The 12562-nt window shown below is 48.6% G+C and overlaps 1 long non-coding RNA gene across 1 annotated transcript; it reads right to left on the bottom strand.

Annotated features, from left to right (window-relative positions):
* Positions 1-215: 215 nt before the first annotated feature.
* On the bottom strand, positions 216-8293 carry LOC135553402 (uncharacterized). Its single transcript, XR_010457577.1, has 3 exons — positions 8148-8293; positions 3280-3397; positions 216-262 (listed from the first exon to the last, which is right to left on the bottom strand). It is a non-coding gene; the product is annotated as an uncharacterized LOC135553402 (long non-coding RNA).
* Between the last annotated feature and the right edge of the window lie 4269 nt (positions 8294-12562).

The raw sequence follows: 12562 nt of genomic DNA, 5'->3' as shown, positions 1-12562 counted from the left end.
CACCACAGTCACACCAGACTCCCCTCCCTCACTCTAATCATCTGCTTGCAGACCTCATGAGCTGGTAGTCCAGTTCTGGATCCAGCATCTCTCCCTCCTGTAGTTTAAACACTCTCTGGTGACACTGCTGAGACAGCTGCTTCTTCCTGTCCTTTAAACACTCCATCATCTGGAGCGTTACCGAACACCACGTTGGAGCAGAGCTCCCGATGTCCGTCTTACACACGTCATACAACTCTGGTTCCAGACGAATGTCCTCTGACTGCAGAGAGAGGAGAAAGGAGAGAAAGGAGAGGAGAGAGGAGGAGACAGAAAGGAGAGGAGAGAGAAAGGAGAGGAGAGAGAAAGGAGAGGAAAGGAGAGGAGAGAGAAAGGAAAGGAGAGGAGAGAGAAAGGGAGAGGAAGGAGAGGAGAGAGAAAGGAGAGGAAGGAGAGGAGAGAGGAAGGAGGAGAGGAGAGGAGGAGAAAGGAGAGAGAGAAAGGAGAGGGAGAGAGAAAGGAGAGGGAAAGGAGAGAGAAAGGAGAGGAAGGAGGGAGAGAGAAAGGAGAGGAAAGGAGAGGAGAGAGAAAGGAGGGAAAGGAGAGAAAAGGAGAGAGAGGAGAGAGAAGAGAAAGGAGAGGGAGAGAGAAAGGAGAGGAGAAAAGGAGAAGGAGAGAAGAGAGAAAGGAGAGAGAAAGGAGAGGAGAGAGAAAGGGAGAAAAGGAGAGGAGAGAGAAAGGAGAGGAGAAGGAGAGGAGAGAGAAAGGAGAGAGGAAAAGGAGAGGAAAAGAGAGAAAGGAGAGGAAGGAGAGAGAAAGGAGAGGAGAGAGAGAAAGGAGAGGAGGGGAGAGAGAAAGGAGGGGTTGAGAAGGAGAGGAGAAAGAAGGAGAGAAAAACATAGAGGGAGAGAAAGAGAGGAGAGAGGAGAGAGAGAAAGGAGGAGGGAGAGAGAAAGGAGAGGAGGAGGGGAGGAGAGAGAAGGAGAGGAGGAGGGAGAGAGAAAGAGGAGAGGGAGGAAGAAAGGAGAGGGAGGAGAGAGAGAAAGGAGAGGAGGCGAGAGAAAGGAGAGAAGGAGGGAGGCGAGAGAAAGGAGAGGAGGAGAGAGAAAGGAGAGGAGGCGAAAGGAGAGGAGGCGGAGAAAAAGAGAGAGAAAGGAGAGGGAGAGAAAGGAGAGGTGAGAGAAGAGGTGAGAGAAAAGGAGGATTGAGAAAGGGAGAGGAGAGAGAAAGGAGAGGAGAGAGAAAGAGGGAGAGAGAAAGGAGGATTGAGAAAGGAGAGGAGAAGCATGTGAGAGAGGAGAGAGAAAGGAAGGGAGGAGAGAGAGAGAAAGGAGGGTTGAGAAAGGAGAGGAGGAGAGAGAAAGGACAGGAGAAAGGAGGAGAGAGAGAAACATGTGAGAGAGGAGAGAGAAAGGAGAGGAGGAGAGAGAAAGGAGAGGAGAAGAGAGAAAGGAGAGGAGAGAGAAAGGAAGGGAGGAGAGAGAAAGGAGAGGAGGAGAGAAAGGAGAGGAGGAGGAGAGAGAAAAGAGGAAGGAGAAAGGGAGGAGAGAGAAGGAGAGGAGGGAGAGAGGAGAGGAGAAAGAAGAGAGGAGAGAGAAAGGAAGAGAAAGGAGAGGAGAAAGGAGGGAGAGAGAAAGGAGGATTGAGGAGAGAGAAAGGAGATGAAGAGGAGGAGAGAGAAAGGAGAGGAGAAACATGTGAGAGAGGAGAGAGAAAGGAGAGGAGGAGAGAGAGAAAGCTCCTCTACTCTGAGTTGTAACAGAGTTGTAACTCTCCCCATCTCCAGCTCCTCTACTCAGAGTTGTAACTCTCACCATCTCCTCTACTCTGAGTTGTAACTCTCACCATCTCCTCTACTCTGAGTTGTAACTCTCACCATCTCCAGCTCCTCTACTCTGAGTTGTAACAGAGTTGTAACTCTCACCATCTCCTCTACTCTGAGTTGTAACTCTCACCATCTCCTCTACTCTGAGTTGTAACTCTCCCCATCTCCTCTACTCTGAGTTGTAACTCACCATATCCTCTACTCTGTGTTGTAACTCTCACCATCTCCAGGTCCTCTACTCTGAGTTGTAACAGAGTTGTAACTCTCCCCATCTCCTCTACTCTGAGTTGTAACTCACCATCTCCTCTACTCTGTGTTGTAACTCTCACCATCTCCAGGTCCTCTACTCTGAGTTGTAACAGAGTTGTAACTCTCACCATCTCCTCTACTCTAAGTTGTAACTCTCCCCATCTCCAGCTCCTCTACTCAGAGTTGTAACAGAGTTGTAACTCTCCCCATCTCCAGGTCCTCTAGTCTGAGTTGTAACTCTCCCCATCTCCATCTCCTCTACTCAGAGTTGTAACTCTCCCCATCTCCAACTCCTCTACTCTGAGTTGTAACTCTCCCCATCTCCAGGTCCTCTACTCAGAGTTGTAACTCTCCCCATCTCCAGGTCCTCTACTCAGAGTTGTAACTCTCCCCATCTCCAGCTCCTCTACTCAGAGTTGTAACTCTCACCATCTCCTCTACTCTGAGTTGTAACTCTCCCCATCTCCTCTACTCTGAGTTGTAACTCTCACCATCTCCTCTACTCTGAGTTGTAACTCTCACCATCTCCAGCTCCTCTACTCTGAGTTGTAACAGAGTTGTAACTCTCACCATCTCCTCTACTCTGAGTTGTAACTCTCACCATCTCCTCTACTCTAAGTTGTAACTCTCCCCATCTCCATCTCCTCTACTCTGAGTTGTAACTCTCCCCATCTCCAGCTCCTCTACTCTGAGTTGTAACAGAGTTGTAACTCTCCCCATCTCCTCTACTCTGAGTTGTAACTCTCACCATCTCCTCTACTCTGAGTTGTAACTCTCCCCATCTCCTCTCCTCTGAGTTGTAACTCTCACCATCTCCTCTACTCTGAGTTGTAACTCTCCCCATCTCCATCTCCTCTACTCTGAGTTGTAACTCTCCCCATCTCCAGCTCCTCTACTCTGAGTTGTAACAGAGTTGTAACTCTCCCCATCTCCTCTACTCTGAGCTGTAACTCTCCCCATCTCCAGGTCCTCTAGTCTGAGTTGTAACAGAGTTGTAACTCTCACCATCTCCTCTACTCTGAGCTGTAACTCTCCCCATCTCCAGCTCCTCTACTCTGAGTTGTAACAGAGTTGTAACTCTCCCCATCTCCAGGTCCTCTACTCTGTGTTGTAACTCTCACCATCTCCTCTACTCTGAGTTGTAACTCTCCCCATCTCCAGCTCCTCTACTCTGAGTTGTAACTCTCCCCATCTCCAGCTCCTCTACTCTGAGTTGTTACTCTCACCATCTCCAGCTCCTCTACTCTGAGTTGTTTCCGACACTTGAGAGAGACACGCTGCTCCTTGACGTCCTGCAGAGTGTCATTCCTCACTGTAGTACTGAGACAGATCACTACATCCACCCTGTGGGACAGACAGAGAGAGATACAGAGAGACACAGACACAGAGAGAGAGACACAGAGAGAGAGACACAGAGAAAGAGACACAGAGAAAGAGACACAGAGAGAGAGACACAGAGAGACAGAGACACAGAGAGAGAGAGAGACACAGAGAGAGAGAGAGACAGAGAGAGAGAGAGAGAGACACAGAGAGAGAGAGAGACACAGAGAGAGAGAGACACAGAGAGAGACACAGAGAGAGAGAGAGACACAGAGAGAGAGAGAGACACAGAGAGAGAGACACAGAGAGAGAGACACAGAGAGAGAGAGAGACACAGAGAGAGACACAGAGAGAGACACAGAGAGAGATACAGAGAGAGATACAGAGAGAGATACAGAGAGAGATACAGAGAGAGATACAGAGAGAGATACAGAGAGAGAAGCCTTTACTATTTCATCCTGGAATATCCAAGGCCTGAGGTCATCTGCCTTTGGCCTGAAGAGCAGAAACCCGGACTTCACCAAAGAAATCGGTAATACAGACATTGTCATCCTGCAAGAAACCTGGTATAGAGGAGACAGACCCACTGGATGCCCTCTAGGTTACAGAGAGCTGGTAGTCCCATCCACCAAACTACCAGGTGAAACAGGGAAGGGACTCAGGGGTATGCTAATTTGGTATAGAGCAGACCTAACTCACTCCATTAAATTAATCAAAACAGGAACATTCTACATTTGGCTAGAAATTCAAAAGGAAATTATCCTAACAGAGAAAATGTCCTCCTGTGTGCTACCTATATCCCCCCCACTAGAATCCCCATATTTTAATGAAGACAGCTTCTCCATCCTGAGGGGGATATCAACCATTTCCAGGCCCAGGGACATGTACTAGTCTGTGGTGACCCAAATGCCAGAACCGGACAAGAACCTGACACCCTCAGCACACAGGGGGACAAACACCTGCCTGGGAGGTGACAGCATCCTCCCGTATGCCCCCAGGGCACAACTATGACAACATAACCAACAAAAACGGGTCACAACTCCTGCAGCTCTGTCGCACGCTGGGTATGTACATACAGTCAATGGTAGGCTTCGAGGGGACTCCTATGGTAGGTACACCAATTCCATAGCTCATCTCTGGCAGTAGTACTAGACTACTTTATCACTGACCTCAACCCAGAGTCTCTCAGAGCGTTCACAGTCAGCCCACTGACACCCCTATCAGACCACAGCAAAATGCCAGTCTACCTAAATAATAGAGCAACACTCAATCATGAGGCATCAAAGCCAAATGAACTGAGTAACATTAAGAAAATGCCATAGATGGAAGGAATGCAGTTTGAAACCTACCAAAACAATTAGGCAACAACAAATCTCAATCCCTTTTAGATAATTTCCTGGGTAAAACGTTCCACTGTAATAGTGGAAGGTGTAAACTTGGCAGTAGAAAATCTTAACAGTATATTTTGACCTCTCAGCTTCCCTATCAAATCTAAAAATCTCAAATAGAAAACCGAAGAAAATTAACAACAATGACAAATGGTTTGATGAAGAATGCAAAATTCTAAGAAAGAAATTGAGAAAACCTGTCCAACCAAAAAACATAGAGACCCGGAAAACCTGGAGTCTACGCCACTATGGTGAATCACTAAAACAATACAGAAATACACTACGGAAAAGAAGGAACAGCATGTCAGAAATCAGCTCAAATGTAATTGAAGAATCCATAGACTCTAAACTAATTTCTGGGAAAATTGGAAAACACTAAACAAACAACAACACGAAGAATTATCTATCCAAAATGGAGATGTTTGGGTAAACCACTTCTCCAATCTTTTGGCTCTATAACAAAGAATAAAGAGCAAAAACATTTACATGATCAAATACAGATCTTAGAATCAACCATTAAAGACTACCAGAACCCACTGGATTCTCCAATAACATTGAATGAGTTACAGGACAAAATAAAAACCCTCCAACCCAAAAAGGCCTGTGGTGTTGATGGTATCCTCAATGAAATGATCAAATATACAGACAACAAATTCCAATTGGCTATTAAAACTCTTTAACATCATCCTTATTCTGGCATCTTCCCAATATTTGGAACCAAGGACTGATCAACACCCAATCCACAAAATGGAGACAAATTTGACCCTACTAACTACCGTGGAATATGCGTCAACAGTAACCTTGGGAAAATCCTCTGCATTATCATTAACAGCAGACTCGCGCACTTCCTCAATGAAAAATAAATGTACTGAGCAAATGTCAAATTGGCTTTTACCAAATTACCGTACAACAGACCATGTATTCACCCTGCACACCCTAATTGACAACCAAACAAACCAAAACAAAGGTAAAGTCTTCTCATGCTTTGTTGATTTCAAAAAGCCTTCGACTCAATTTGGCATGAGGGTCTGCTATACAAACTGATGGAAAGTGGTGTTGGGGGAAAACATACGAGACATCATAAAATCCATGTACACAAAAACAAGTGTGTGGTTAAAATTTGGCAAAAACACACACATTTCTTCACACAGGGTCGTGGGTTAGATAGGATGCAGCTTTAAGCCCCACCTCTTCAACATATATATCAACGAACTGGCGCTGGCACTGAAAAGTCTGCAGCACCGCCTCACCCTACTAGAATCTGAAGTCAAATGTCCGTTGTCAGATGGATCTGGTGCTTCTGTCACCAACCAAGGAGGGTCACAGCACCTAGATCTTATGCACAGATTCTGTCAGACCTGGGCCCTGACAGTAAATCTCAGTAAGACCAAAATAATGGTGTTCCAAAAAGGTCCAGTCACCAGACCACAAATACAAATTCCATCTAGACACTGTTGCCCTAGAGCACACAAAAAACTATACATACCTTGGCCTAAACATCAGCGCCACAGGTAACTTCCATAAAGCTGTAGAACGATCTGAGAGACAAGGCAAGAAGGGCATTCTATGCCATCAAAAGGAACATAAATTTCAACATACCAATTAGGGATTTGGCTAAAATACTTGAATCAGTCATAGAGCCTATTGCCCTTTATGGTTGTGAGGTCTGGGGTCCGCTCACCAACCAAGACTTTACAAAATGGGACAAACACCAAATTGAGACTCTGCACGCAGAATTCTGCAAAAATATCCTCCGTGTACAAACGTAGAACACCAAATAGTGCATGCAGAGCAGAATTAGGCCGAAGCACCACTAATTATCAAAATCCAGAAAAGAGCTGTTAAATTCTCTATAACCACCTAAAAGGAAGCGATTCCTAAACCTTCCACAACAAAGCCATCACCTACAGAGAGATGAACCTGAGAAGAGTCCCTAAGTAAAGCTGGTCCTGGGGCTCTGTTCACAAACACACCCTACAGAGCCCCATGACAGCAGCACAATTAGACCCAACCAAATCATGAGAAAAACAAAAAGATAATTACTTGACACACTGGAAAGAATTAACAAAAAAACAGAGCAAACTAGAATGCTATTTGGCCCTACATTAGAGAGTACACAGCGGCAGAATACCTGACCACTGTGACTGACCCAAAATTAAGGAAAGCTTGACTATGTACAGACTGAAGCGAGCATAGCCTTGCTATTGAGAAAGGCCGATGAGGCAGACATGGCTCAAGAGAAGACAGGCTATGTGCCTGCCCACAAAATGAGGTGGAAACTGAGCTGCACTTCCTAACCTCCTGCCCAATGTATGACCATATTAGAGAGACATATTTCCCTCAGATTACACAGATCCACAAAGAATTCGAAAACAAATCCAATTTTGAAAACCCCATATCTACTCGGGTGAAATCAGTGTGCCATCAGAGCAGCAAGATTTGTGACCTGTTGCTACGAGAAAAGGCAACCAGTGAAGAACACGCACCATTGTAAATACAACATTATATCGATGCTTATTTATTTTATCTTTGTGTCCTTTACCATTTGCACATTGTAAAAACACTGTATATATATATATAATATGACATTTGTAATGTCTTTATTGTTTTGAAACTTCATGTGTGTGATGTCTACTGTTAATTTTTATTGTTTATTTCACTTTATATATTATATACTTACTTTTTGGCCATGTTAAACACATGTTTCCCATGCCAATAAAGCCCCTTGAATTGAATTGAATTGAATTGATACAGAGAGAGATACAGAGAGAGATACAGAGAGAGATACATTAGTAGTACACTATATAGGGAATAGGGAGCCATTGGGACTGGTCATTAGTAGTACACTATATAGGGAGGATGTGTCCTGGTCATTAGTAGTGCACTATATAGGGAATAGGGAGATGTGTCCTGGTCATTAGTAGTGCACTATACAGGGAATAGGGAGACACCTGTTATTAGTAGTACACTATATAGGGAATAGGAGGATGTGTCCTGGTCATTAGTAGTGCACTATATAGGGAATAGGAGATGTGTCCTTGTCATTAGTAGTGCATTATATAGGGAATAGGGAGGATGTGTCCTGGGTCATTAGTAGTGCACTATAAATAGGGAGGATGTGTCCTGCCATTAGTAGTACACCATATAGGGAATAGGGAGATGTGTCCTGGTCATTAGTAGTGCACCATAGGGAATAGGGAGGATGTGTCCTGGTCTATTAGTAGTGCACTATAAATAGGAGTGGATGGGGTCCTGGGTCATTAGTAGTGCACTATATAGAATAGGGAGGATGTGTCCTGGTCATTAGTAGTGCACTATATAGAATAGGGAGCCATTGGGACTGGTCATTAGTAGTGCACTATATAGGGAATAGGGTTCTGACTCACTTCTTCTTGATGTTGGGGCAGAGCTTGAGCACGTCCTCTTTACACGCCATCTTGAATTTGTAGGAGAAACGAAAGTCCTTCATCTGGATCTGAGGAAGAGGAGGAGATGGCGTGCACATAAACCTGTGCCTCACATCCTACCCGTTTACGTGGCCTCACGTCCTACCCGTTTACGTGGCCTCACGTCCTACCCGTTTACGTGGCCTCACGTCCCACCCGTTTACGTGGCCGTCCCACCCGTTTAAGTGGCCTCCCCACCAGCCGGTTTACGTGGCCTCACGTCCCACCCGTTTACGTGGCCTCACGTCCCACCCGTTTACGTGGCCTCACGTCCCACCCGTTTACGTGGCCTCACGTCCCACCCGTTTACGTGGCCTCACGCCCCACCCGCTTACGGGCCTCACGCCCCACCCGCTTACGTGGCCTCACGTCCCACCTGCTACGTGGCCTCACGTCCCACCCGCTTACGGCCTCACGTCCCACCCGCTTACGGCCTCACGCCCCACCCGCTTACGGGCCCCACGCCCCACCCGCTTACGTGGCCTCACGTCCCCTACCCGTGACCTCACATCCTACCCGCTTACGTGGCCTCATCCTACCCGCTTACGTGGCCTCACATCCTACCCGGGGCCTCACATCCTACCCGTTTACGTGGCCTCACATCCCCACCATACGTGGCCTCACATCCTACCCGCTTACGTGGCCTCACATCCCACCCGCTTACGTGGCCTCACATCCCACCCGCTTACATGGCCTCACATCCCACCCGCTTACATGGCCTCACATCCCACCCAGCTTACATGGCCTCACATCCCACCCGTTTACATGGGCCTCACATCCCACCCGTTTACATGGCCTCACATCCCACCCGTTTACATGGCCTCACATCCCACCTCGCTTACATGGCCCTACATCCCACCACATGGCCCTACATCCCACCCGTTTACATGTTCCTACATCCTACCAGTTTACGTGGCCTCCCCACCAGCCGGTTTACGTGGCCTCACATCCCACCCGTTTACATGGCCTCACATCCCACCCGTTTACATGGCCTCACATCCCACCCGTTTACATGGCCTCACATCCCACCATATGGCCTCACATCCACCCGGCTACATGGCCTCACATCCCACCCGCTTACATGGCCTCACATCCCACCCGCTTACATGGCCTCACATCCCACCCTGCTTACATGGCCTCACATCCCACCTCAGTTTACATGGCCTCACATCCCACCCGTTTACATGGCCTCACATCCCACCCGCTACATGGCCTCACATCCTACCCGTTTACATGGCCTCACATCCCACCCGCTTACATGGCCTCACATCCCACCCGCTTACATGGCCTCACATCCCACCCGCTTACATGGCCCTACATCCTACCCGCTTACATGTTCCTACATCCTACCAGTTTACATGGCCTCCCACTGCCGGTTTACGTGGCCTCATCCTACCCGTTTACGTGGCCTCACATCCTACCCGTTTACGTGGCCTCACATCCTACCCGTTTACGTGGCCTCACATCCCCACCCGCTTACGTGGCCTCACATCCTACCCGCTTACGGCCTCACATCCTACCCGCTTACGGGCCTCACATCCTACCCGCTTTACGTGGCCTCACATCCTACCCGCTACGGCCTCACATCCTACCCGCTTTTACGTGGGCCTCACATCCTACCCGCTTACGTGGCCTCACATCCTACCCGCTTACGTGGCCTCACATCCTACCCGCTTACGGGCCTCACATCCTACCCGGCGACGCGGGCCTCGCACCTCACGCAGTTTACGTGGCCTCACATCCCACCCGGGCCACGGCCTCACATCCCACCCGCTACGTGGCCTCACATCCCACCCGCTACGTGGCCTCACATCCCACCCGCTTTTACGTGGGCCTCACATCCCACCCGTTTACGTGGCCTCACATCCCACCCGTTTACGTGGCCTCACATCCCACCCGTTTACGTGGCCTCACATCCCACCCGTTTACGTGGCCTCACATCCCACCCGTTTACGTGGCCTCACATCCCACCCCGCTTACGGCCTCACATCCTACACGTTATTTAGCCTCACATCCTACCCGCTTACGTGGCCTCACATCCTACCCGTTTACGTGGCCTCACATCCTACCCATTTACATGGCCTCACATCCCACCCGCCATACATGGCCTCACATCCCACCATGGCCTCACATCCCACCCGTTTACATGGCCCTACATCCTACCCGCTTACATGGCCCTACATCCTACCCGTTTACATGGCCTCCCCACCAGCCGGTTTACGTGGCCTCACATCCTACCCGTTTACGTGGCCTCACATCCTACCCGTTTACGTGGCCTCACATCCTACCCGTTTACATGGCCCTACATCCCACCCGTTTACATGGCCCTACATCCCACCCGTTTACATGGCCTCACATCTCACCCGTTTACATGGCCCTACATCCCACCCGTTTACATGGCCTCACATCTCACCCGTTTACATGGCCTCACATCCCACCCGTTTACATGGCCCTACATCCCACCCGTTTACATGGCCTCACATCCTATGAGTTTGTGGTGTGTGTGAGATTATTTGGATCACTATTGTAAAGTGGCTGTTCCACTGATGTCAGAAGGTGAATTCACCAATTTGTAAGTTGCTCTGGATAAGAGCGTCTGCTAAATGACTTAAATGTAAATGTAAATCATTCAGAGAGATAATGAGTGTGTGAGTCAGGGCGTTCAGTTCAGTCGGGGGGTCATAGTGAGGTCAACAGCTCCTTGGTCCGTGTTGTCATAGCGACAGCGACCCGTCAGCGTACATGCGTACATGAGTCAGTGTGCGTGTTGTCATAGCAACAGTGACTCCACCAGCTGGAAGTGTGTCACTCCCACGGGGTATTGTTCTTGCTGTTCATCTCCTTCTGGTGTTTGTTCTGAACCAGACACTCCATCACATCCCCTGTATCCACCTGGTTATCAGATACATCCTGGAGGGAGGAGAGAGAGAGGAGAGAGAGATGTGTTTGTTCTGAACCAGACACTCCATCACATCCCCTGTATCCACCTGGTTATCAGATACATCCTGGAGGGAGGAGAGAGAGAGGAGAGAGATGTGTTTGATCTGAACCAGACACTCCATCACATCCCCTGTATCCACCTGGTTATCAGATACATCCTGGAGGGAGGAGAGAGAGAGGAGAGAGATGTGTTTGTTCTGAACCAGACACTCCATCACATCCCCTGTATCCACCTGGTTATCAGATACATCCTGGAGGGAGGAGAGAGAGGAGAGAGATGTGTTTGTTCTGAACCAGACACTCCATCACATCCCCTGTATCCACCTGGTTATAAGATACATCCTGAGGGAGGAGAGAGAGAGAGAGAGATGTGTTTGATCTGAACCAGACACTCCATCACATCCCCTGTATCCACCTGGTTATCAGATACATCCTGGAGGGAGGAGAGAGAGAGAGAGAGAGATGTGTTTGTTCTGAACCAGACACTCCATCACATCCCCTGTATCCACCTGGTTATCAGATACATCCTGGAGGGAGGAGAGAGAGAGGAGAGAGATGTGTTTGATCTGAACCAGACACTCCATCACATCCCCTGTATCCACCTGGTTATCAGATACCTCCTGGAGGGAGGAGAGAGAGAGGAGAGAGATGTGTTTGTTCTGAACCAGACACTCCATCACATCCCCTGTTGGGATAACTTGTTTTTAGACTTTCCAAAAGAGGACCAGCTGTTCTGAGGTCAGGCAGAGTGAGAGAGCTGAGTCCTGAAGCTGTTCTGAGGTCTGGCAGAGTGAGAGAGCTGAGTCCTGAAGCTGTTCTGAGGTCTGGCAGAGTGAGAGAGCTGAGTCCTGAAGCTGTTCTGAGGTCAGGCAGAGTGAGAGAGCTGAGTCCTGAAGCTGTTCTGAGGTCAAGCAGAGTGAGAGAGCTGAGTCCTGAAGCTGTTCTGAGGTCTGGCAGAGTGAGAGAGCTGAGTTCTGAAGCTGTTCTGAGGTCAGGCAGAGTGAGAGAGCTGAGTCCTGAAGCTGTTCTGAGGTCAGGCAGAGTGAGAGAGCTGAGTCCTGAAGCTGTTCTGAGGTCAGGCAGAGTGAGAGAGCTGAGTCCTGAAGCTGTTCTGAGGTCAGGCAGAGTGAGAGAGCTGAGTCCTGAAGCTGTTTTGAGGTCAGGCAGAGTGAGAGAGCTGAGTCCTGAAGCTGTTCTGAGGTCAGGCAGAGTGAGAGAGCTGAGTCCTGAAGCTGTTCTGAGGTCAAGCAGAGTGAGAGAGCTGAGTCCTGAAGCTGTTCTGAGGTCTGGCAGAGTGAGAGAGCTGAGTCCTGAAGCTGTTCTGAGGTCAGGCAGAGTGAGAGAGAGCTGAGTCCTGAAGCTGTTCTGAGGTCAGGCAGAGTGAGAGAGCTGAGTCCTGAAGCTGTTCTGAGGTC

The sequence above is a fragment of the Oncorhynchus masou genome, chromosome 2 (assembly GCF_036934945.1).
Source record: "Oncorhynchus masou masou isolate Uvic2021 chromosome 2, UVic_Omas_1.1, whole genome shotgun sequence".
Classification (NCBI taxonomy): Eukaryota; Metazoa; Chordata; class Actinopteri; order Salmoniformes; family Salmonidae; genus Oncorhynchus; species Oncorhynchus masou.
The sequence above is the reverse complement of the archived record's forward strand: the minus strand, read 5'-3'. Positions and strand labels throughout refer to the sequence as shown.